General features: G+C 43.1%; 2 long non-coding RNA genes across 4 annotated transcripts in view; one reads left to right on the plus strand and one right to left on the minus strand.

Annotated features, from left to right (window-relative positions):
- Positions 1-5911, plus strand: part of LOC309823418 — a 6804-nt gene extending 893 nt beyond the window's left edge. For 2 of the 3 annotated variants that reach the window (XR_014296825.1, XR_014296827.1), the window contains exons 2-4: positions 2101-2318; positions 3091-3269; positions 4993-5911. This is a non-coding gene — a long non-coding RNA (uncharacterized lncRNA). The remainder of the gene's footprint in view (positions 1-2100; positions 2319-3090; positions 3270-4992) is intronic. The other variant, XR_014296826.1, reaches the window with a different exon arrangement.
- Positions 1347-25035, minus strand: LOC309823419. Its single transcript, XR_014296828.1, has 4 exons — positions 24950-25035; positions 11259-11310; positions 9988-10134; positions 1347-1541 (listed from the first exon to the last, which is right to left on the minus strand). It is a non-coding gene; the product is annotated as an uncharacterized lncRNA (long non-coding RNA).
- Between the last annotated feature and the right edge of the window lie 459 nt (positions 25036-25494).

The raw sequence follows: 25494 nt of genomic DNA on the forward strand, positions 1-25494 counted from the left end.
GAGGGGAAAATAATATTTCAGATTCTCAAGTATTAACCCCAAATGTTTGGACCAGAAGCAGCTTTCAAAGGTCAGGCTGTTCTGAGCCTTGGCTATGAGAGTCCTTCAGGCAACTCATTAAATTACACACGAGTTCTTAAAGGTTCCGCAAAATTTCTGCACATGTTAATTTCCATAAAGATATCTCCCAAAATAATCTACCTCTCCCAACCCCAGTTTGGGTTTATAGAACTGAGCAGAGCTATGAAAGACTGCTGGCTGTTGCCTGGGATATTTGGGGTCTCTTTCCCAGAATGCCATAAGAAGTTCAGATCTATCGCTGAAAATGTGGTTGTCAATGCAGCCCCCTTTTGGAAAAGGCTGTGTTGGGGTTTTTAAACCAGGAGAGATCCAAAGGGGTCGGCTATTTTCACAGGGGCTGGAGCTTAGGAAATATGCGTAAGTGTCTGTCCCTGTGAAATCTGAATATTTTAATACTTATTGACAGATGAATTACTGCAGTCTCTGCAGAAAAGCCTGTCTTGTGAAGGATTTTGAAAAATATACACAGGCCTAATGCTGTCACTGTTGTCAGAATGAACATTTTACCCCCAAAGACACATGATGTCATCCAGTGCAGATCCATTTGGCCAGAAGGGAGACTATCTGTTTTTCTGATTGTCCCCTTCCCCCTCATTTTCAAAGCGTTTTAAAGGAATCCCACTGGATTCAAAATGACACCCCGATTTTGCTGAAGTGATGGTCTTTGTGTATTTGTATGGGTGATGATTTTTCTATCTTTTATGAGTAATAAGAACTTTAGGGTTTCTCAGGTGTCTGTGTGGTTTGGAATGTGAATTGTATGGCTCTGCCCTATTACTGATCCTACAATGAGATTACTTTTGTGATTTGGGGTCACTTTTCTTGTCAAAGTTGCCATCCTGCCTCATTGGCTCCCCCCTCCCCCTTAAATACATAGCTTGCCCCTCCCTCGTTCTCTTTGCCACGCCAATCTTAGCCCCATGGGGGCGCTGCAGAGCAAAGGGAAATCTCCCTCAGACAGCAGAACAAACCAGAGCGGGGGCTGGGAATAAATTCACCCTTCTTTAATTCTCTGCGGAGAGCCCTTGGAGGAAGACCCCACCAGGCGTGGTTTGTAGATAATTAATCCTACCGCCAGAGACCGCAAACCTTCTCAGGACGTTATTTCCGGGACCCAGTGCCAGGTCCCACATTTCTACTTTTTTTTTTTTTTTCCAAATTGAAGTGTTTACACCGAAAGAAATTAACCAGAACAGGAGACGGTTAAATGAAAAAAAAAAAATTATTGAAGCTATTTTAAAGATGAAGGTTTACTTTTAGGTAGGTCCCCTTTTCTCTACGAGATGAATGGTGAGGAAAATCGTGTACCCACCTCTCAATCTCTTTTCAATTCCTAGGAAAGTAACTTTATCAAATTTTATACCAGTTGAATTTCTTCCAGAATGCCTTCTCTCATTCTTGATCTCTCCCCAGTAGTAACCAGTTGGTGTCACTTTGTGGACCTCCCTCATTTAGCAGTGCTAGGATTAAAGAAAGGATTGAATTGAATATATTCAAATTCTTTTAAATCATCCTTAAGAAGCTCTAAAGAGAGATTCCATGTCTGGGGTCTTATGTGTGATTCCTGTGGGCTTGGAGGGGCTGTGTATCAACCAGTCCTATGAGTTAATGGTTTCTGGCTATTAATACTCAGAGTAGAGGACCAGGCCAGCCCCTTTGCCTGGTGTTCTGGGCATAGTAATAGGTTACTAATCACAGGTTCTGGGTAAATAAAAGCTTTGTTACAAAATAAAATAGCTTGGTCTTAATATTACATCTATTTAAGGAAAGGAACAGATTTTGCATCCAGTTCCCCCCAGAGAATCTTCCCCACCATTCAATCATAGCTGAAAAGGAAACTATCCTTGGAATAAGCACTGTCCTGTCCTCTTTCTAAGGGGACTCCAAACAGGAAATTGGTTTCACCTGTCAGGAACTTCTGGCACCTTGGTAGATCTTTAAACTATCACATCGCAGAATTACAGATTTTAGAACTGGAAGGAACCGTGAAGATGATCACTCAAGACTTCTTTCTTTCAGGAGGACAGGATAGCCATCACTGGAGGCGTGTGGGACCCCAGGACACAACTAAAAACGGGTCTACGTGGTTTGATGGTCCTGTGTTAGAAAATCGGGGTGATCTGACTACCTGGGTTTGGAGATGGGCATCTTGTTTTCTGGCAGAATTGAGGAAAGCAAGGCTGCTTTGGGCTGTGTGTAAATTGTAAACTGGTTCTCAGAACAGACTCCAGGTCACAGTGAGTATTGAGTTTTGATTGTCATCTGGGCTTGGCTATGCTTGTCACCTGTGCTATGGTACTCAACAGCTACTTTTGATGGGTATGGGAGATCTTATTTACCCATTAGTTTTATTTCAAATCCTTCACTTAGAGCCATTATAAACAAGCTCCTTACATTATCCTTGGAGAAAGAAAGGTGTTTTCTTGGTATGATTTAGAGAAATTGAGCAGAAAGTTTTGAGACATTAAAAAAAAAAAAGATGATTTCCAGTCACTACCTTCAGAAAAACAAGTGTCAACATTTAATTTTGGTCCATATGCTGCCTGCTTTTGGCCTGTATTATCCTGAGACCTTTTTTTTTTTTTTTAGTTTAGAAACCTTTTTGGCCTAGCTCAGAGTTTCCCCCCAAAACACGGATTTTTTCCACACTTTTCTCACTTATTTAAAATGGAAATAAATATCTCGGGAGCTTAAAATAGAGAAGTGATGGGGGGGGGGTGCATAATCATTTGTCTACAGCACTCTATCACTGTTTTGAATAACAGGGTTTTCACTTCCTATGAAACCTTAGCATGAGGGAAAGCAGCAGCTGGACCAGGAAGGGGATGCAGGGAGGAAAGCACTTGAGTGTTTGTAAACTCAGGGTGGCTGGCCCACTGGGCTGCTGTACTTAGCTGTCTTTACTACCTAAGGCTAGAAGTGGAAAAACTTGATTTGCGTGTTGTGCCTGCATTTTTTTTTTTTTTTTCCTTCTCCACACCGCCCTCTGTACACCTGACCATGCTGAAGCCTATCTGAAGCCGGCTTGACGGCAGGGAGAGCTGGAGAGCGGAAGAATGTGCTGAGAAAGGGAGTGCTCGGTACTTTTCCATTCACATCTCCACAGTGGCTTTTCTTGTTTATTTCAACCTCCACCAGCGGAACCCTGTCAGCTGCCTGAAATCCGAGTCATTAAACTGTTCCCTGAGGTCAGACCACAGATGCTTGGTGCATGTTTCCTACATGTCGGTGTCTATGTAACATATGTACATACAGAGACACACGCACAAACGTGTAACTCCGTGGGGGCACAGTGTGAGGTAGGGGGAAAAAACATGGATTTGTTGCCAGAAAACCTTGGTTTCTAATTACCGTTCTGCCTGGAACTCCTTATGGGACGTGGAGCAAAACCACTTATCAGGACTCAGTTTCCTCAACTGTGTGAAGGAATAACCCAGATGGTTTGCAGCACAGTCTATCTGTTCTAAATTCGATACCTTGTGTCTAAATATATATTTATGTAACTTTAAGGTGGAGGGGGGGGATGGAAAGGAGCTGAGTGAATGTGTCCCTGGGGTGGGAAAAGAAGTTAAAATGTAAACTTCTAAGTAAAGAAGGCAGTCCCAGAATCTTCACCTCTATCAATTTTTAACCAGTTGTAGACCAAAGTCTGGGATTCTGCTGAGTAGGTCCAAAAGCCAAATGAAGATTTTACATGTTAAGAGTTGGAAGGGGCCGATTCTAAGACCTTGTACCTTTGATCTCCTGCATTCATAATTGGATGTGACAGTTCCCAAGTGTCTTTTCTGCACTAGAGTTCTTTTTTTTTTTTTTCCTTCTTCTGTTTTTGGAAACAGTCCCAGTCAGTGATAGGAAGGAGATGACACTTGTAAACTGGGCACACCTTAAGCCGCTGGGCCCCATGTGGATGTAAAAAAATATGACATAATATTCATATACATACACACACACAAAAGAAGGAGAAAAAAAAAGAAAAAACTAGATAGAGATTCCTGGTAAGAAACTTAGAGGTAGTTCAACTATCACTGCATTAAAGGTAATTATTTGACGTCAGAGGAAATAACAGATGAGGAGTTTGCCCTTACCAAAAAAAAAAAAAGCCTTACTCTACCAGAACAAACTTGAAGGTAACTCTCCACCAATATTTCCTATGCTTCTTTTATCTCCATTCTTTAAAAAGAAAGGTCTAATGTTTCTCAGGCCTGATTGCCTAGCAAAGCCTTTAACGGACCTCAGCATCTTCAGGACATAATTTAAAGTGTAGTTCCTATTTATTGACAGTGACCTCCCCACCACCACCATTCCTCCTCTTAGACCTTCTGGAATATTGATGCCCATGTACAAGGAGAGATGGAGCCAATTACATTCTCTCAATGAAATACTATTGAGAGTTACAATATGCTAGCACTGGGAAGGTCCTTAGCAATTGTCCAATTCCACACGACTGAATTTATATCATTGGAAATTGAGGCCCACACACAATGTATTTGCCACACACACTGGATCAGACTGAGCCAGGTCCAGAATTTTGATGTCCTGGTTCTAAATCCACTATGTTTGTCCATGTTTTATCATGAAAAGAGGACGTGGGGTGGGCAGCCCTGCAAAAGAGCCATTTGCTGGGTCCTTACGTTCAGAGAAGGCCTCACATTTAGACTTTTGACATCATCTCCACTGAGGTTCTACATCAGTCTTAGCCGTACACAGGATGGAAAGGAGCAGACCCTCATCCACAAGGTCTCTGTGTGTGTCCCAGGGTAGGACTCAGTGTCAGAGCCGCCACAGGCTCCTACGGTACTGTGATTTAATACTGTTAATAAACCTATAATTATCTTATGAATAGTACAATTGCATTGTAATTGTGTGTATGCTGGTGTCGAAAATGTAAAATTTAATATATTTTTGGCCTAGAAACAACGATGCTACACTAGCAAAGAGCCCACCTGGTACCAGATCTTGATTTCTGATACTTCTGTGCAGTAATGGAAAACAAGGCTCCTTGGAGAAACGTCTGGTTCTAGATCTAGGACTGGGGCAAGAAGTATTCAAAATCAGAATGGAACATCTTATAGCATCATAAATAAAGAATTGCTGAAAAACAAACAAAAACTACATCGATGGGGCATATTTCAAAGAGACACTGGAGCCACTTGAAGAGCTCCCAATGGGCAAAGCTGGAAGATTTGGAGTAAAAAAAAAGAAATCAAGTCATATTAGATTACAATCCAAAGTCTAAAAGAAATATCCATGAATCCACACTGATATAAATTATTAAATAAATTAATAAATCAGAGAAAAGAGACAAATCTCCCTTGAAGAAAAATTCCAAATCATTTATGTAGATACACTGCCAGCAAGGATGGGGGCAGGGGGTGGTGTGTAACTCCTCACTCCTCAGGTGTGAGCTATGCACAGTGACTTCCTTCCAAAGAGTACAGTATGGGAAGGGAGGAAAGGAGGGAAGGAATCATTTTACATGGAGAAACCTGACAAACACTACACCAGCCAATTCACCAAGGTGAACATCAGCAATTATAAGCCATGTTGATTGTTATGTACCTTTGATCTGAGGAGATGAAAATGGCTTTTTACCTCTGTGGTCTTCCTCCCACACCCCAGTCTATTTATGAGAAAAGTCTCAGACAAGTTTCAACAGAAGGGCATCCTACAAAAGACGTCACCAGTATTCCACAGAACTATCAAGGAAAGTCTGAGAAATTGCAGCAGCTGAGAGCAACCTCAGAAGATATGACAGCTTAATGTAATGTAGTATCCTGGATGGGATCATGAAACAGAAAAAGATAAGGTAAACCCAGACAAATCTGAATAAATGAGGAGCTTTAATTAATAATATTGTATCAGTGTTGTTTCATTAGTTGTTACAAATGTACCATAGTAATATAAAATGTTAATAATAATGGGAAACTGGGTATAGGGTTTTTCTCTGCACTATCTTCTCAATTTTGCTGTTTAAAAAATATTTGGGGAGGGCATATCCTTATTTATTTATTTATTTTTCAATACCAGAATCCTCCAAAAATGAGCTAGGTCTCTTGAAATCTGAGAGATTTTCTTCCCAGTCAACCATGCCCCCCAGACAGAGTCAGGAAAATGAGGGAACCTGCGTTTATTCTTTTAGTTTACTAAATTGAAAGCAATTTAGCTAATTTCTCTATGTCACCATCTGGACACAGAACTGTGAGGAGAACACTTAGGAAGCACCAAAGGCCAAGTGTTGTCATGGTGGTGGATGACTAAAGGCACCTCATCAATCTGCTTACTCCACATTTCTTTCTGAATCCTCCACGGAAACAAGGCCCTGAAAGATCTAGCTATCAGTCCATAGTAGACATATGATACTTAGGGATTCATCACTGAGGTTGGGGGAGCCTCAAGACCTTCCTAGAATGTCTGGTATCTCATTGTACAACTCCAAAAGAACTGTGGACCTCATCAGAGTTTAACTCTGGGTCTAGAGAAGAACGCTAACTGGACCCTATAACTCTATGAATTTGTCTTCATTATCTGAATATGACCCCATTACCTAAAGTAGAAAAATCCAGAGAGGGAAATGGTTTGCCAAGACCATCCCACAAATTAGTGGTAGAGTTGCTTCCCATCAACCAGTCCACCCTGAATCATTTATTTTGCTGTAGTATTCCCTTTAGTAAACTAAGGACTGCTATTGCATTGATATACATTATTTCAGAAATGCCTCATTCATTTCTAACCACCTGTCAGTTACCAGTGGTGTCCAGTTCCAATGGGAGCTTAAGTGTCTCTTCCTTCTTTCCCTTCACCTTTTCCCACTTGCATCAGCCTCTCTGCCAAGTGGTTATAGATCTTTGAACCAACACTGATATTCACTATGGAGGCTGACATCTAAATTCTTCTTGGTGAGATGAGGTAAGACTGAATGCTATCATAGTCCAATTTGGTTATCATTACTGTCAGCAATCTGTTTGGTTACATGTCTCAAGAATCATAAATGTAGTCATGCCCTGTGACCCAGTAATTCCACTTCTAGGAATCTATCTTCAAGGCATAATTCAACATATAGGGGAAAAAAATCTTTGAATGAATATATGCATTCAAGCATTATATCTAGCAACAAAAAAATTGAACAACCTACATGTTCCATTATGACTGGGTTGGAGGGAAGGGTATTGGATGGAGAATGGTTAAATATAATACAACTAATTTTTAAAAATTAGAGTTGGAAAACACTTATGGTAACAGGTAAGTGAAAAGCAGTATATATATATGTATGTAGTGTATTTATACATATGTATGTAGTATATTTATTTACTATACATAAAAAATAAACTGGATATAAACAAAAGTACACAATTAACAAAAAACTATTTACATGGGCTGTCTTAGGGTAGTAGGGTTATGGATGCTTTTTTCTCCTTTTATTCTTTTCTTTATCTTCCAAACTGTGTAATGTTTATATATTAGTTTGATGTCCATCTATCTCACAAGCACACACTCAAGACACTGAAAAGCCCTAAGTGAAATCTTTTCAATGCAAGCAATTAGTCCTCTAATTCACAGTTTTGAATGTTTGACCTAAAGTTGAAGCCTCCCACATCTTTAGGGCCTAGAGCAAAAGTGAGAACTGCCCACTCATTCTTGGAGAAGACCTTTCACTCTGGGAGACACTTGTCTCCACACCAACAAAACCTCACCCTTTCTGAGCACATTGACCATAATGAGATTAAATAGATCCTGTAAATCTTTGATCTGTCTCTGCCTGCTGGGTCTTAGTGTGCTTATCTTGTTTGTTGGTTATTTCACAGCTTTTGAAAATGTTAAAAGAGTTTCCTGGGGCTTCCCTGGTGGCACAATGTTTAAGAATCCTCCTGCCAGTGCAGGAGACACCGTTTGGAGCCCTGGTCCCGGAAAATCCCACATGCCACGGAGCAACTAGGCCCATGTGCCACAACTACTGAAGGCCGTGTGCCACAACTACTGAAGCCCGTGTGCCTAGAGCCCATGCTCCACAGCAAGAGAAGCCACCGCAATGAGAAGCCCGCGCACCACAACGAAGAGTAGCCCCCGCTCGCCGCAACTAGAGAAAGCCCGCGCACAGCAACAAAGACCCAACACAGCCAAAAATTTTTAAAATTAATTTAAAAAAAAAAAGGGTTCCTTGGTTACTTTACTGTCTCCATGAGGCCACCCAGGAGATCTCCTGGTAAAAAGACATTCTTTGAGATGCTTCTGGGGCTACAGGAGATTTGGTTTTCATTATTATTTTTTTTTTTTTGCGGTACACAGGCCTCTCACTGTTGTGGCCTCTCCCGCTGCGGAGCACAGGCTCCGGACGCGCAGGCTCAGCGGCCATGGCTCACGGGCCCAGCCGCTCCGCAGCATGTGGGATCTTCCCGGACCGGGGCACGAACCCGTGTCCCCTGCATCGGCAGGCGGACTCTCAACCACTGCACCACCAGGGAAGCCTGGTTTTCATTCTTATAACATGTTTGACTAGTGAATTCTGAGGAAAACAATTTAAAAATAAGCCCTATCAATGTTGTTTCCTTTAGAGAATCACAAGCTTGTTAGGAACTGGGAGTAGGTGGTTACCATTCTTTGAATCTCTGGTTCTTAGAAAAGGGCATGGGGATAGACGTCAGGATCTAGGAGGTGAGTTGAGGTAAGGACCATGGTTCTGTTAAGCCCTCTTCCCTTAAACCACTGATCTAATTCCTCATACTCAGCTCATTCGTTCACTCGTTCGCACAATACACAGTTCATTGGCAGTCTTTTGTGGGTTAGACACTATTTTCCCTGAATACTGGGGAAATGAATATAAATACAACAGGGGATTCTGACCCCAGGGGACACACAGTCTACTGAGAAAAAAAAAGACGGAGAATGGTACAAAAGCTTGCTTTAAGTCATGCAAACGATAGCCCCCTTGCCAGGCCAAACATCCTGATTCTGAGCCAAACTCTCTGGCCTCCTCCCAGAGGCTGTGTCCTACCTCCTGCTCCAGCACCAGTGTGAGGCACCGACTCCCTCCCTGGGCAGGTTCAGCCTCTGGGTTTTTCATCCAGTGTTGATTAGAACAGGATATAACCCAGCTGCCTCCATGCACCATCCAGTAATACCCAATACCCAATGCAAAGAAAATCCACAAGAGCCTGGAGCATACACAGCCCCACCACCACCATCACCAGGTTTGCTCAGCCTGCAGGCCAGAGCTGGACTGTGATTTTTACAACTTCGAGGGCCTGACAGGTTCTACCATGAACAGAGAGATCACCCAGCATCATGCTATTCCAAAGCACACAGCCTCAAGTAGCATCCGCAGCCTGGACTCTAGCTCCCGACACCACCTCTAACAGGATCTAGACCCCTAATAGATCCTGAAGCTTACTCAGCTAAACCCAAGTCTACCCCAACCTCTGGGCATCCCAGACCTTTGGATAATAAACTAACAGGTGATATAAACAGGTGCTAGCCCCGCACCCATGCCACTTTTCACAGCACCTTATTGCCAAGGCCCAGACTGCCTGAGGGTTGGGCCCATGTGCCAGGAGTTGTAACCATCTCCTTCCTATGGCACGTGCATAAAACCACCAGATACAATTTCAGCAATCTTACAATTAGCTGGAAGTCTAGCAGCTTTCAATGTCTCAACATCAAGGTTGCTAAGAAACACCCACCCTTTGGAGGGTGAAATGCCAGCAGAATGCTCAGAAGAAAATGGGACAGAAAAAGATTAATAATATCATTCATAAAGGCCATAATTTGGGAAGGTACATGGAAAAGACATGACGATGGTGTTGGTGAATCAATAAATCAAGCCCCTTAGGCCCTCAAACTTCTTTCCAATCTCGTCTCCTGTAAGTTTTCTACCCCAGACTCTTAGCATTCTCCAAGAACCCAGGCACTTACCTCCACTCCACACCCAGGTGTTGATCGCTGCCTTTGGTAGGCTAGAAGCTCCTCAAAGACAAGAGAACTTCATTTTTGTTGTATTGGACTTGCATCCAAAACATGGTGCTCACTTAGGAAATGTCGACTGAATTCAAGTAGGTAGAACTGAAAGAGAATTCAGGGTGCAATCTGATGATCTGGGTTCCAGTTAAAGCTGCACAACTGACTAACTTCTGTGAGTCTCAGTTTCTTGTTCTCTAAAATGGTCATTTCTGTACAGGGACTACATCACAGGATTCCCATGAGAATCAAGTACCATAGAGGGGAAAGTACTTTGGAAATTATAATGCACAGTTCAGAGTGGTCGTTGAATGCGGAGCGAATGGACAAACTCATGAGTGAATCATCACAGAGAAGCAAAGCCATCAGGTTATTCCATAACTGATTTTGTGACTCAGGTTTTATCTGAGGAACAATGTATTTGAAGTGTCCTGCCTTGACTCTGTAACCATCCTTAAAAATGGTTATTTCACTTCCCGAAATATTTTAACCCTTTCAGTACAGGAAGACATAAATTACTGGGGAGGATTCATACTCATCCAAAGAGAATAAAAAAGATCAGAAAGTCTTTATGTCCTCGAAATGCAGAATTGGAAATGAACCATCTCCCAGTAGTGGGAACTGAAATCCACTATTAGATCCTCCTTTTTGGTACCTTCTTCCTCTTCCTCCTCTTTCTACCTTAGCCCCTCCCTACCCATCCCCTTCACCCAGCTGGAAAAAATCATTTGTTTTGAGCCAACTTTAGTCTTAGAAAAAGGTATAAACAAAGCACAAATTTATCAGGGCTGTTTTCTAGGAGCAACAAGGTGGATTTCTATAACTTTTTTAAGTCCTGAGTTGATGGGTGAGTTACTAAAATACGAAGGTAGGATAACTTTCTACCAAAGGCCTGACCCAAATGACAGGGAGAACATTGGGCCAGCTCTGCCCCCTAAGAGAATCTGTGCAGCTCTCTATCCTTCCTACCTCCAGCTCTCTAATCCTTCCTACCTCTGCAACAAATGCGCAACAGATCTCACGAATGTTGCGGTGAGTATAAAAATGGATTAGGAGCAAGTTGGTCTTGATAGGGAGGAGGAAAGAAAACATGAGCATGGGTGCTGGAGAGAAGGTAAGGGCTTCACTCTAGTAACAGAACAAGGCAATGGTTAAGATGAAGCCAAAGGGGCCAGGGCATGTGTCAAGAAAAATTTCCTTCAATTGAGACCATATCTGCCCATACTTACCAGTTTTGCCAGCACCAAACCCATGATCAACGGCTCATTTATTTTTGGATTCCTAGAGGTGGGAAGAAGAGAATACTGGATGTATATGGCATTTAAAAAAAAATACAAAAAACCCTCCAACGTGGGAGAGCTGGGATGATGTACAAGGGCAACCGCCTCCCCTATATGGTTCCTATTTTTTTTTTCCCCTTTCTACCCTTCCTGTTCCCAACACGTCTCATCCAATCATACCTGTGGAAGCCACATTCCTGCGCAAAGCTAAATCTGTCAGTGAAGGCAGGGGGGTGGCGGAGCAAAGCAAAAGAACATAAAGATACTTCCCTTCTCAACCCTGAAAGCTGGGAAGTTTCAGTAAGAAAATGGAGGAGCGCTATAAGATTCTAGGGATTTGGAACTGAAAATGTTGGAGAAACAGAAAATATTCAACTCTATTCCCTTATTTTATCACCTGTTTGGTTGGACTTTTTCAGCATGGAATAAACATATGTTGATATTTTCAGGTCTTATCAATATGCAGGCACAAAAGTTATGAATTGAGCACCTCTGCTAAGTACCAGGCTAGACTTTGCACATACAGAAAACAATTACAGACCTGTCCCTAGAGGAGCTTGTAGTCTAATGGAAGAGACAAACGTTACACAAGTAAATCCACAGATGAGTATGCATTATAATTATGATAACTGAGAATCAGGAAATAAGTAAGGTGCTGTGAGATAGGGGAAGGACAGAATTTACCTAATGGCCTCTCTATTAAAGTAAACTTTAAGCTGAGATCTGAAAAAGGAGGATGGGTTAGCCAGGCCAAGAGTGCGGAGGAAAGTTTGCTGAGTGGAGGGAACAGGGGTCAACAATCCTAAAGGGGGTAGAACCATGGCATGTTCAGAGACCTGAAAGAGGCCAGCATGGCACAGAGAGAGTGGTAAAGATGGATTTGGAGGGACAATCAGGAGCTAGACCATGTAGGTCTTTGTAGACCATGGTCAGAAATTTAGTGTTGAGAAGTTATTTAAGGTTTTTAGGCAGGGTGATGCCATGATTTGATTTATATTTTAAGAAAAGCACCCCAGCTATTGTGTGGAAGATGAATTAGAAAAAAGCACGAGGAGATTCTTGAAGAGGCTGTGGTAGGAGTCCCAGGGAGAGATGAAGGTAGCTGGGCCTGGGGAGGTAGCAGTGCAGGTGGTGAGGTAGCAGTGCAGGTGGTGAGGTATGGAAGGTCTGAGACCTACTTTGGTAGTAGAATTGACAAGATTGAAAAAGAGATTGGGTTGAGTAGGAGTGGGTGGTAAAGGAGAGAAGGGTATCAAGAATGAATCCCAAGTTTCCAGTTTATGCAATTGGGTGGATGTGTTTCTATTTACTGAGTTAGAAACACTGCAAAGGAAGAACTTGCAGGGGGGTAATTCCTGGCAATCAAGAGCTCAGTTTTGAACATGGTATGTTTGAGATGTCTCTGAAGTAGGTGTCCAAGTAGGCAGTTAGATATTTAAGATCTGCTCTCAAAAGAGATGTCTGGTTTGGAGATATCAATTTGGGATTCGTCAGAATAGAGGTAGTATTTGAAGTTAGGAGAAAATATTGGTTTCCATATCAGACCAGGCATTGAAAAATAGAATAGAAAATGGTAAAGGTGGACTGGATCTTAGAAATACTCCAGTCTAAACTCGTTTCTCAACTGATAGCAAAATTGGGAGCTAAAGTGAAGCCATTGGTGGAAATGGAGTTGATAGGAGACTAGGTCTCCCTTTTGGAAAAGCACTTTTCTTGTTTTGCAATGTCTTGTCAACATTTGACATCAAAATGGGGGAGACTGAGAAATCGCCTATGTGAGACATAATTATACAGATATGGCTCATGGTGTCATGTCTCTTATTTTATATATGCTATATGTAAACCACCACATCCTCATAACTAATTTGCTCCCCTCTTCCTTTCAGAAACTTGGAAGCTTTACTGCTGGTTCCCTACTTATTGAAAAGATGATGCAGTCATCTCACATGAACATACCTGGGCAATTTGCTATTGAGGGGGTCCCTGCCTTACAGTGGGGACTGAGCTGCCAAAGGCACTTTCCTGTGCAGCTCCATCCTACTCAGTTTAGCACCCGTGGCCCCTGCAATTATCTAGTAGCCGGACCATCTCTCCTCCCGAATGTGAGTGCCGGAAAGTCAGGAGCTACTTCTACTTTCCTTGGTATGTATCTTAATCTCGCCCTGGCACCTGTGATAAGTAACTTAGTCATCTAATACATGTTTTGAATTAGGGGGACCCAATAAACTGAAACCTTCCATTGGATTTAATGTACCTTTAGTTATCTTTCCATCCTTCCAAGTAAATACATTTACACAACACATGCTATATGGCAGGTATGGTGCTAAAGGTTGCAGTTGTGTTCAGTCTTTAAAATACAGGTATCATGTAACAGTTGCGATCAGCTCTCATCCAGTATATTTAGGCTTATTCATCTGTATACTTTGCATACCTTCCATCCAATTCAACAAATATTGTGCATCAGCCATGTGTATAGAGGTAAGAAGGGAAGCCTCTGTCACTCGGGGCTATAAGGTCAGTGCAGGAGAGAGATATACTGGATACTAGCAATGAAAAGGGCCATCACTGAGCTACAAACAATATACTTGGTTAAATATGGGAACATGATTGCTTCAAACTAAGAGATCTAAAAACGTTTCTTGGAGGGGTGGAGTTTGAACATAATAATAAAATAATGTAAAATTATGAAAGTATCCTTGAAATAAACATCAAAGTAATAAATCTCTGAAATAATAAGAGCTAACACATATATGGGACTTAGTACATACTGTTCTGAAGTACTTTACACTTGTGAGCTTATTTTATCCTCACAACAATCTTATAGAATGGGTGGTACTCTTATCCTCACTTTACAGATGGGAAACTGGAGCACAGAAAGTAATTAAGGTCAAACAGCTAGCAAACAGCAGAGATGGGGATTTGAACCCTAGTGATGTAATACTTTGCTCTTTGTCATTAATGTCTCCTGCCTTATGAATGAAGGTTAGGACTTCAACAGCCAGGTTCAGAAGAGGGGGTGTGGGGAGGAGGGCATTTCAGACAGAACAAAGAGCTGAAACAAAAGCACAGAGGTTAGGGATACACCTAATAATGCTTTATTTTGCCTAGAAAGCTGTATAGTTTGCAAAGAACTTTCTCAGTCATTCTTTAATGTGCTCCTCCTTGTGACCCTGTGAAGTATGCCATGATTATTATTCCAATTAGAAAGATGAGGAGATTGGGAGCCAGGATGGGAAGGCACCAGCTGGGCTAGTGAGATGCAGTGTGAAATTCAAAACCCAGTCATTTCACTTCAGACCAGTGCCTTTTCCCATGTTGCAGTGCTAGCAACTAAATATATTCATTGCTCCCGGTTCTGAGCAAGGCTCCAAGCTAGCCTTTTCATATATGTTCTGATTTCATCTCCACAATGGCCCTGAGAGGTAGGTGGTGTTGCATTTCCAAAGAGGAAACAGTTCAATTCTGCCTCTACTTTTTTTTTGAGAATACTAATGATTCCCTATGAGGCACGCTGATTTTTGGGTTCATGCTTTGTCCACTCGTTGGTCCCTGGGAACCCCTGAGGCTGGAGTATTACCTGTGCTTGAGCACAGGCAGCTTCTCTAAAAATGGAAAATCCCGATTCATCTCTTGGCCAAATCCTTCCAGTCACTCCTGCATTTGGCCAACCTCTGCAGTGTGGTGAAAGTCAACATTTAAATATGAAACCCGGCTTGGTTTCCAAAAATTTAATTGCATTATTAAGAATTAGTTGCAACTGGGCTTTGTGATTCTCTGAGGGGAAAGGCTGGGAACGAGGCTGACCAAACCCTCAAGGCTGGCCAGCAATTTGGTGCAATTGCTGAAACACTTGATGTAACCTGGGTCCGCACTGGTTGGCGGTACCATCTGCAACTCAGTGAGTACCCGCTGTGTAGGGCAGAGTTCTAGGCCCTCCAGGAGAAATATAAATTAGTGGCTAGAGAAAAAGATTGGCTGTACCGTGGATCCAGTGACATGTATGTCAAATGCCAAAGCAAGCCCATCAGGCAAGAGCTGGTACAAATTCGCAGCCAGCCACACGGCCTGAGGCAGCAAGGGCTGGATTCCCAAGCGTCAGCTTTGTCTGTGCATGTTCAGTCTGGGAATCAGGTAGAGAAGACTCGGTAGTCCTGTTGCCTTCCGGATTTGATTAAGGCTCTTAGGAGGGTCACGACCTCAGCCTCCGAAGGGCAACATCAGAAAAAGACAATAAAAACGAGAGATAAGATGACTAAAGCTTTTAGTGCAAAGAGGAGGAAGGATGCATGGAATGAAAACTGGGAAGTTTCCATTTGATTTTCACGGCCACCAATATAGTGAAGGGCCTGGTTTTGAAAGCTGTTGTCAAGCCTTTCAAGAGCCTCCTTGCAAGCCGGATGCCAAGCCAGAGGTCTAAGATGATTTCTCTCTCTGCCTCTTGCCTTGGTATGCTGATTTATAAAAGGGGAAAGCAACCGCTAGCTCACAGGTCTTCTTTTGAGGATTAAATGTGGTAGAGCACAGTAAATGGCTCATTAACATAAATGGGTAGAAAATAAACTGTTTGATATCCTGTCCAGCTATCCCAGCCATTCGGTGAACAATGGGACTAGACAGTTAGACTCATTTAACAGAAACTTAGAAATCATCTGATCCAACACCTGAGTGTGGTAGATGAGAATGGAGAAGGCACCCAAGGGTGCCGAGGAAGTGAGAGGCTGAGCGGGGTTGTGGATGTGGGGAGGAGTGAGATCCTGAGAGCTTTGCTGAGCCCCTTGTGACATAATCTAATTTCATACTGACAGGAGACATAGGCAGGGGTCTTCATTTCATAAGCCAAGACCCAGAGGTTCCAAATGGAAATAGCATCCCTGAGATCAAAGAGCTCCTGAGCCAATGAGGGGGGTTTGAAGCCCGGTTGAGTTCAATCCAAAGCCCATGCTCTTGACCGTACACTGTCTCGCCGGGTTTTCTGCTTCCTTGCAAAGACCAATTTTTCAAGGTTTCCGTAGCACCTTCAGAAAGCAGTGGCGGCTAGGGAGAAGGTTGTTTTTATTTATTGATTGATTTATTTAAAAGTCTGTCTATGAGTCCCTGTGTAACCCTGCTTTATGCAGCTCAGTTTTATAGTCTAAAATGTCTAAATGCACCAGATGCCCCAGGCCTCTTTCACCCCTAACACTCTAATTGGTGCTTCACACCAAAGACAAAATGGTTCTCCTTTGCCTCCAAATCCAAGTAGTTCTTACCTATAAAAATCACTTCTTTAAAATTGTCTGTATATGTTTCTTATGATTATCTGAGGCCAGTGCAAAGAGATTATCTCCTTTTCCCTACCACTAGCACCCAGTAGGTGCTTAATACAATTTCAGGTGCATAAATTTTTTTTTTAATTGGGGTATAGTTGTTTTATAATGTTGTGCTAGTTTCTACTGTACAGCGAAGTGGAGTTCCCTGTGCTATACAGCAGGTTCTTATTAGTTATCTATTTTATACATATTAGTATATATATGTCAATCCAAATCTCCCAGTGCATAAACTTTTTTTTTTTTTTTTGCGGTATGCGGGCCTCTCACCGCTGCGGCCTCTCCTGCTGCGGAGCACAGGCTCCGGACGCGCAGGCCCAGCGGCCATGGCTCACGGGCCCAGCCGCTCCGCGGCATGTGGGATCTTCCCGGACCGGGGCACGAACCCGTGTCCCCTGCATCGGCAGGCGGACTCTCAACCACTGCGCCACCAGGGAAGCCCAGTGCATAAACTTTTAAAGCAAGCATTCTATCAGCATCCTATGCACTGTTACAGGCTTTGTTCTTTTCTTCTTCTTTTTTTTTTTTTTTGGCATTTCTCTGACCTGTGACTCCAGTATCCACCCATCTGTACATCCATTATCCATCCAAATGAATTTACATACGTAATGACCAGAATCACACCTATTACGTACATGGTATACATGCACATGGAGATGCCTGCATATACTTAGTGGACATTGATTAAATCCCATATGTGGCAGGTAACAGGCCCGTTGTTGCAGAAGGGTTATAGGTTAAAATCTAGACTGGGTTGTTAACCATCCAAAAAGTTTTTTCTTATACCATCGCTTTAAAAATTTATTTCTGATACTTAGAAAGACCAGAGGGCATTGCTATAAGCTATGTTATTCTTTTTTTTTTTTTTTTTTGCGGTACGCGGGCCTCTCACTGTTGTGGCCTCTCCCGTTGCGGAGCACAGGCTCCGGACGCGCAGACTCAGTGGCCATGGCTCACGGGCCCAGCCGCTCCCCGGCATGTGGGATCTTCCCGGACCGGGGCACGAACCCGTGTCGCCTGCATCGGCAGGCGGACTCTCAACCACTGCGCCACCAGGGAAGCCCTAAGCTATATTATTCTTATGCTCTGCTGAAAATTTAGCTCAAAATCCTGATTTCTTCTAAATTGTTACCATATACTGCCATACATAGTACATTCATAGCACAAGGCAGTGGCCTAGAGAAGGGTTTAGATTCACAGGTGGCACATGGACCTTCCTTTTCACTTTTTGAATTACATTTAACAGCTTAGAGTCTGTTATGTGCCTGGATCCCTGATGTTAGACTTGAGTATTATTCACTTGCCCAAACTCAGGTGACTGAGGCAGTGCTGTTGGTTGCTGAATTAGTTGCATCTAGGTCTCTGAAAAGGCAGCCCGTGGAAAGAGCACAGACTCTTAAAACAAAGCTAGTTTCTTCTGGCTCTGACGCCAAATACCTGTGTGACCCTGGGCAAGTTACTTAACTTCTCTGAGCCTCGGTTTTCTTAGCTCTAAAGAAAGGGGGAATAATACCCAACTTCCAAATGTATGTAAGGATGAAAAGAGAAGTAATTCCCAGAACCTGGTGTACAGGGAATAACAAGCATGTCTCCGAGTTCTTTGGCCTGAGCAAGTGTACCAAATGGAATTGTTATTTACCAATAGCACAGGGGACAATATCCATGTCTTCAGGAAGGTACATCTTCCAATCCTGCCTTCCATGTCCCTCCCATACTTGAAAGTCCTGATGAAAGATTTCTGAATTCATCACCAGTTTGGAGCCTCCTTTCCCCTTTCCTTGCCACTGGGATTATTTCAGCGACATTCTCATGCATTTCACTAATCCCCTACAATCATCCCGCTTTCAGAGTGTAAAGCACTTTCCCATCCATCACCTCATTTGATCTTCACAACAGCCCCATGAGAACACAAGCCAGTGTTGTTATCCTTCTGTGGCAGATGAGCAAGCAGAGGCTTAAAGAGGTTAAGTGGCTAGTCTAGGGTCACACTTCCAGGTTCAGGTCTATGACTCTGAATTCTATCCATGAGCTTTCTATTATACCAAGCAGCCATGGGATTTTTGCTACATACTAAAAGACAGACAATAGGTATCCTGGAAGAAATAAAAACAGGAAGGTATAGACTGACAGAGAACAAGTCCGTTAGTCTGACTTTCCCCATCCCCCCTGGTCCCCACCAGTGTTCTTCTCTCCTGGGCACTCCCTTCTCAGCCTCTGGTCATTCAGGTCCTCCCCATGGTTCAGAGCATCTTTTAAACCCATGCTCCTCCACGAAGCCTTTGGCCAACCACCCACTCACTTTTTAATCTAAAATTTACTGAATGCCAGGCTCTGTGCTCTACTGTCTTCTAGTGGGGAGAAACAGACAATAAACTCAAGAGTAAATAGAGTTTATTTTATTACCATAAAAACATTAGTTTTATGGTAATAAAAGCTAAAAAGGAAAAAAGCAGAGAAGAGGGACAGGGCATATGTGAGGGGTAAGGATGCAAAGTGAGGCAGACTGCTAGTGTAGGTGCACTGAGCAGGTTACACTAGAGGCAGAAAGGAGGCAAGGGAGAGAACCGCTTGGCTATCAGGGTGACAGCAGCAGGCAGAGACTGCAAGCACCACGGCCCTGAGCCAACGTGTGCACTGGGTGTTTGAGGAATAGCACAGAGGCTGGTGTCTCTGGTGCAGAGTGAAGGAGGCCAGAGCAGTGGGAGAGGAGGACAGAGAGGAAGGGGAAGTACACTGTACACATCCCACTGAGCACTGGAAGAACTTTCTATGACTCTGGATGAGATGGAAAGTCATTGAGGGTTTGGACAGAATCTAAAGTTTATTTTCACAGCAGAGCTTTGTCTGCTCTGTTGAGATGGGCAAGGTGGGAGTATATATACTATTTAGGAGGCGTGATAATAATTCTGGAGAGAGATGATGGTGGCTTGGACTAGGAAATGGTGAGCAGTGTTCAAATTCTGTATATATATATATATATATTTTTAACATCTTTATTGGGGTATAATTGCTTTACAATGGTGTGTTAGTTTCTGCTTTATAACAAAGTGAATCAGTTATACATATACATATGTTCCCATATCTCTTCCCTCTTGCGTCTCCCTCCCTCCCACCCTCCCTATCCCACCCCTCCAGGCTGTCACAAAGCACCGAGCCAATATCCCTGTGCCATGCGGCTGCTTCCCACTAGCTATCTGTATATATTTTTAACGCAGAGCCAATAGTATCACTGATAGTTTGGATGTAGGTCATGGGGAAGGAAGAGTCAAGCACAGCTCCAGGTTCTTTGGCCTGAACCACTGTGACAAGTGGAATTGCTATTTACCAAGAAAAGAAAGGCTGCAAGTGGAACAAATCTGAAAGAGTCAGGGGAACACTGAGAACTCCAGCTTGGAGGTGTTCAGTCAGAGAAGCCAAATACACAGGCAAAGGACTATGACTGAACAGCCCGCTGGATTTCAGAGTCTGGAGTTCCAGAGAGAAATTGAAGCTGGAGATAGAAATTTAGGAGTTGTCACTCTTCAGATTTTATTAAAACCGTGAAACTGAATAAGATCCCCAGGGAAGTGAGCACAGACAGGAAGAGGTCTGATGGCTGAGCCTAAGGACACGTCCTGGTCAGAGGTTTGGAAGAAGTTTACCAGCCAAGATGAATGAGGAGTGGCCAGGGGGTTAGGGGGAAACCTTGATATCCTTTTTGTGAAGACCTGACAAAACCTGTCTGTCCCCTTCAACTCTTGGCTTATGTTTCTTGGGTGGAGGCAGACTGCAGGTATCTTTAGAGTGAATACACATCACTTCTCCACCCTCCACGGTGCTCAGCATCTAGGAGCCCTTCGGTTAAAACTCAGCTGGTTGTCTTACAGCTGAATCACAAAATGATCAAGCATAAGGGACCCAAGAAATCATCTGGATCTATGATTTCCCAACTGTATTCTTTGGAGCAAGGCAGAGTTCTTTTGTTTCATCATTGGGAAACCTCTCTTTTCCTAGAAGGGCTAATAAAAGCAACAGTGTTCTGGCACTCAAAGGACTCACCCCTTCCTTCTAAGAAGTAGTTGAGATTTCCATCAGACATCAGACATTTCAGAAAGCTCCAAGGGCTTGGATCTAGTCAAGAACATCTGCTAGCCAGAGGGGCTAAGGAGCAACATGCAACATACTGTTCTCTGAGAGTCCGGCCTCATTTCAGATTGATTTGAGAAAGGAAGACACCGTCTGCCATATTCCTTCCTCTTAAGACCAGCTGAAGGCCCAGGATCCTAAACAGGATAGTAGAGATCATCTAATCCAACCACCTCTTAGAAAGATGAGGAACTTGGGCCTAGAAAGGCCCCAGTTATCTTGTTCAAAATCACATACCAAGTGTGTTGGATCCAAGACTAGACACCAGGTCTCAACTTGAAAATTTCTGCTCAGAAGCAGATTCAACTAAACTCTATGAGCATTTACTATATGCCTGCAAACATGCCAGGTACTTTTACGTGTTATCATTCTTAATCCTCACCACCACCTCTAAGATGGATCTTATTATTCCCCTTTTACTGTTGAGAGCAATGATGCTCAGACAGGAAAGTGACATGTCCAGGGTCACATGGCTGGCATGTTGGAAGAGTAGGATTGGAGGCCATGCCTGTTTGTCTCAGAGTCCAGTGCTCACCCCAGCACATCTGCTACCTTCCTCAGCAGGTCTGTCTCACAAGGTTATGTATTCCCACAGTACGAGTGACTGCCCCAGAGACCCTGCCCTCCTACCCATAGGTGACTCCCCTCCAGCTTGGTGCGTTAATGAGTGACTTAACTTTGAGTTCAGGGCGTGGATTCTGAAACCAAACTGCCTGGGCTTGAATCATGACTCTGCCACTTATTAGCTATGCAACCTTGGGCCCTGGAACTCCCCTAAGCCCCAGTTTCCTCATCTACAAAATGGGAACAATGATGTACTCACCCCCAGGGATTAGGATTAAGTAATAGAATGCGTGTAAATCACTTAGTAATGTCTGATATGTATAGCAGATATTCAATAAATATGAAACGTAATAGTCAATGGCTGACTTTTTAAAAACCCTGGAACTGTTTTGAAACATACTGTCCAATGCTTCAAAATTCATTTCTCGTTTTTTTTTTCTATTCTTTTTCAAATTCCCCTCTCATTTAGACTGCCACATAACATTGAGCAGAGTTGAAAAAGAATAGAAAAAAAAATCATTTCTGGAATATGTCTAGGTGGGGAAGCCAGTACCGAAATCCAGACCTGACATGTTTTAGGAGTTCCAACAACACGCTCTGTATCAATTAGGGTTCAACTAGGAAAGAGAAGTGACATGGAATTAGATCTTACACAACTGATACAAGACCCATGTCGTATCATTATGATGAGTCCTAAAAACCTCTTTGAAATATCAATGAAAAGGTAAAAATAGTAAATAGGTGTGTGTATGTATAGAAAAATTACTGGAAGGAAATTCATTAAAATGTTCACAGTGGATATTTCTGAGTGATGGGATAATGAGAGGTCTTAATTTACTATCATTTATTTGCTTTCTAATTTTGTATACTAAACAGGTATTCAAATCAGAAATTATTTAATTGTTAATATTTATTGTTCATTTCTTTCTTTCTTTACCTAACATCTTTTTTCTCTAAAAAAGCCACAAGATAAAGAATTGGAAACACTTATGATTATAAAGCTAATGATGGAGAAGCGACAGGAAGGAGTTAGAATGGATATGGGATAGGAACGTAGGGCAGATAGTCACTTGAAATTGATTTAAGTTAGGAAGTGTAATCCTCTGGATTCTGAGAATCGTGAACAGAAGATATTATCGTATCCAAGGGAGAGCTTAAAATAAAAAGAAATATCCAGCGTGTTGGTGCCATGAAACAGACACTCAACTGGGATGTCAGTGTGTCTGGGCTGGAGTCCTGGCCCATCTCAGGAACTGACTGCGTCTCACCCTCCCTGTGACTCCCTTTTCCCCTCCTGAAGTGACAGCCCTCTGTGTAAGGGGTTTCCTGTCGTGTCTGTGCATTTTATTTGCCAGAGCCTAAGGTCATTGGTAGACGGGCGACTGGGGAGGTTGGGAGGCGGGTGCTGGGTGATCACAGTGAGACCTCTGACTACTGTGGGGGAAAAGGTGCTGTTTCTCCTGCCCACTGTCACCCTGGCAACCCTGAGAAGAGAGAGGCAGACTAAAGGCAAGACAAGAAGTTTGAGGATTTTTTAACATTCTTGGTGAAGCATGTACAGACCAGAATCTGATATTCTAGATAGAGCCAAAGAATGTCAGGCCTGGAAATGTCAAAGACTATGTAGTCCAACCCTTAAGATGGGGACACGAAAATCCACAAAGGCAGATCACTTGTCTAAGACCACACAGAGCCTGGAGAGAAACAGGCTCCTAGCTGAGCGCACTGGTCATCCTACCTTGATTTCTCCAAGGTCCCGCCAATGACTGATGTGAAGATGCTGATAATGACTGAGAGAGGAGGACCTTAACCTTGATAGGAACTAGAAACTTTCTTCCATGAGTAGGCACCCTAAATTGTTTAGTTTTCTTCAAGAACCTGATTGCCCACAGCAGCAGACCCAGCTTCTGATCAATAGTCATCACTTCTCTCTCTAGTATTCCAGAGGTGATCCAGGTGTGATCAGTCTAGACTCTGCTAGACAAAGCTCTTGGGCAGTGCCAACCGGCTCGGGGCGTGCTCTGTAACTGGTGCCTCTCCCTGATAACAGATATGGACCTGCCTAAATTTGCTCCTGGATCTCAACAGAAACCACATAACTGGTCATTGCTCCCAGAAAACCTCCCTACTAGTAAACTTGCACATAGCTGGCGACTCAGCTAAGGCAAGTAATGAGCCAAGAAAAACCAAAAAGAGTATGGTTTTGATATACAGGATTTTATTACTGGCATTAGTCAAGTAATCGTGGGCCAGCCAATTTTCAAAGCAGTCTTAAAAAATAATCCTTTCCCTTGATTCCCAGACACTGTGCAGAGAAAGAAGGATGAGAATATAACCTTTTCAAAGCTCCTTTTTTCTGAGTCCTTTTAGTAACTCCGCGGACTCAACTTTAGAGTCTAAAGACTTAATCTTAAAAGATCATTCTGTGGGAAGAGGCCGTGAGATGTAATAAAAATCACACTGAGCCTAAAGCCAAAAGAGTGATGATGTTTTGATGCTTCTAACTGCCAGGTGTTCCATCCTGAACAAGGCATTTCACTTTCAGGCCCTGCTTTTCCCAAAAACCTGGGGTAATATTCATACTTTTCCCTTCAAACTCTGTTGTGTTGTTCAGAGGATAAACACAGTGAGTTTAAAACCATTTGAATACTATTGTTTCATTAATTATAGTTTTAGTACAAGTTTTCAACAGCATTAGGCCTCTGCACAAAATGACATGGGTCTCTGGGTATCCAATGTAGATGCCCATTTCTGAATGGATTGGGAAAAGAATGTAGAAGGACCAAAAAAAAAAAACAAAAAAAAACCAGAAAGAAAAAAAGAAAAATTCATTCTTTTCCTGGAAAGCTCTGTTGTTTAATCCTATTCTTGGAGTAAAAAATCCTGGCCATGCTGTAGGGAACAGAACACAGCTTCTCTTTGATGTCGTCACCCTCACCCCACAGCCAGTATCACTTCCCTTTTTTCCCCAACAGATTCAAAACCCTCATGTTTGGGCTTCTCTGGTGACCACGATAAACGTTTAAATCCCCTGCGATCATGTATTCTAACCTAAACAACCAAAAGGAAGACAGAGAAGGAAGAGGAGAGAGAAGAAAGAAAGAGGTAAGGTTGTATTCTTTGGAAGGAGGATGTTTAGTGAGCCTTATATTTTAGTTTATAGCCAAATAGTCTTTTTTCAAACAGAGAAGTTTAGTGTAACTCCAGACAGGAGCAGGCAGGAGCGGAAACGTGAGTACTACTCTCCAGCTAGTGATATTACCACCCATTTGTGATTCCTGAGAGAGAACAGAGGAGCAAGCCAGGCCTTAACACCCCACCTGGCATCAGTGAGCATGGACCTGGCCTTTCAGGTCCAGTCCTTCTAGGGATGGGGCTCTCTCCTTCGTCTTGGGTTCCACCTGAAGTCAGGGTGAGTCCTGCAAAGATTCCGAACACTTCTTGATCCACACAGACCAAGCTGCCATGCCTGCCAGCGTCGGGCTGCACTCCTTCATCCAGCCAGCAAATCAATGCAAACCCAAGATGAGGCATGATGAGAGTTAGGGGAGGAAACCTCTCTAGTGGCTCCTTTACCGTGTCATTCTTTAACTCATGAGTCACTCTCCACACCCCACCATGCACACCAGGACTCAACCGCCTTACCACATCTGGCCAGATGCTACAAATGCTGCCTCCAGAGGCGATGACAGCTCGACATGGTCTTCTCCCCATTGTATTTTAGATCTTCCTATGCCTTGTTTTTCAAGTGGTCAGTTCTCCGCTGGAGAGAAAGACAAGCCTGGTACAAGACCAAGCTGGTGATCATTAGCCAGCTCTGTGCCTTGAGCAATGCTTGTGTAGTTATACTAATCAGTTGATTGATGCAGGTTCGGTTGGGAAATACTACATTTTAAGGAAGTGCAACCTTTAACTTCTGAGCTGGAGCAGGCAGCATGCCAAGGGAGGGAGGACTGGATTAAACTAGAGAACAATTCTCTGAGCCATGGGCATTGAGCTGGGCACAAACTAAGCTGGGTCCCGGGATGCTCGGAGGATCCAGGAAGAAGTGGGCGGGCAGGTAAGGGTCGGGCACCACAGCAAATACCAGCTAGGTGATCTTGCCCCCTCCTGTGTGCCAAGTCCAGGTCTGGGCATGTCAGTTACCTCTACTGAACTTTTTTGCACGCTGCTGCTGTTCATATTTAATA

The sequence above is a fragment of the Grampus griseus genome (assembly GCF_964374135.1).
Source record: "Grampus griseus genome assembly, chromosome: 5".
NCBI lineage: Eukaryota > Metazoa > Chordata > Mammalia > Artiodactyla > Delphinidae > Grampus > Grampus griseus.